At 52.8% G+C, this 1,326-nt stretch overlaps 1 protein-coding gene across 2 annotated transcripts in view; it reads right to left on the bottom strand.

Moving 5' to 3' along the window:
- Tcea3 (transcription elongation factor A3) overlaps positions 1–1,326 on the bottom strand; it is a 28,649-nt gene that overhangs the window by 19,710 nt on the left and 7,613 nt on the right. The window lies entirely within an intron of this gene.

Below are 1,326 nucleotides of genomic sequence, written 5' to 3'. Positions count from 1 at the left end.
AAGTACACTGTAGCTGTCTTCAGACATTCCAGAAGAGGGAGTCAGATCTTGTTACGGATGGTTGTGAGCCACCATGTGGTTGCTGGGATTTGAACTCCAGACCTTCGGAAGAGCAGTCGGGTGCTCTTACCCACTGAGCCATCTCACCAGCCCTTAATTACTTCTTAAAATGTTTTTTCTTTTGAAATGGGGGGAGGGGGCTCACTATGTCACTCAGGGTGGAACTCCAAGTTCTCTCTCAAGCTATCCTCCTGTCTTGGCTTCCCTCATGTGTTATCTGTAAGTCTATGAAATCCTTTATCTACCGTGACAAATGTGGCATTTGTGTCATATCCAAGACACGCGTGGGTTGGGGAGCACCTGGCTAGGGTGGGCAAAGGGAGAGGGCATGGGATTGAGACCACCACGTTCTGTTCCCCGCTGCGGAGGCACAGATCCAGCCCCTCTCCCTCAGAACAACTGTGGGGTCTGGGAAGTCCTTACTCCCAGAATCCTCTGCTTCCTGGTGGCTTACCACAAAAGCCGAGTAAATACTGATCAATCACTTCTCAGTGGACAAAGTCCAGGCCTGCCCCCCACCCAGACCCAAGGAAGGTGGGATGTGGGCAATGTTACCAGGCAACACCACTGTCTGAGCAAATGACTTGGTTCATAAAGTGTGTCTAGACAGGAAAGGCTGAGAACCGACTACAGATAATTAGTGGAGAGCCACAGCCTTATGTCGTGGCTCTCGGCAGGGGTGACTGGTCTTGATGGATGCCAAGGCTTTGCTTATGGGACTGGTGCAATGCTGGGGACGTGAGGATCCCTCTAAGCAGGGGTTCTCTCCCATTGTGGCCATCTTTCTTTGTATATGCCAGGGAACAGCTGTGTATCCTCCTGAGAGAACCCCACTTTTTTTGAGGCAGTGACCTTGCTATGTAGCCCAGGCTAGCCACAAACCGATGGTCTCCCGCTCCCCTCACTTGAGTGCTATGTTTACGGCTGTGCGTGCCACTGGGCCTGGCTCCCGGGAACGCCTCAAAGCTGAGCAATGCCAGGCCTGCCTGCCTGGCATGCTCCCCATCCCTTCTCCATTCAGGGTGAAGCTGAGGCCATGCCAGCTGGTCAAATTAAGCCAAAACCCCCAGGGTGAGCTCCGAAGGAGACATAACATCTACCTCCAGGGCTTCAAGAAATTCTCTAAGCGGTTGCTGGTAAAAGATGTGCCAGGTTAGCCAGGTGTGGTGGCGCACACCTTTAATCCCAGCACTTGAGAGGCAGAGGCAGGTGGATTTCTGAGTTCAAGGCCAGCCTGGTCTACAAAGTGAGTTCCAGGACAGCCAG

This window comes from Mus caroli, chromosome 4, assembly GCF_900094665.2.
Source record: "Mus caroli chromosome 4, CAROLI_EIJ_v1.1, whole genome shotgun sequence".
Taxonomy (NCBI): Eukaryota; Metazoa; Chordata; class Mammalia; order Rodentia; family Muridae; genus Mus; species Mus caroli.
Note: the sequence above shows the minus strand (reverse complement) of the source record. Positions and strands in the feature narration are given on the sequence as shown.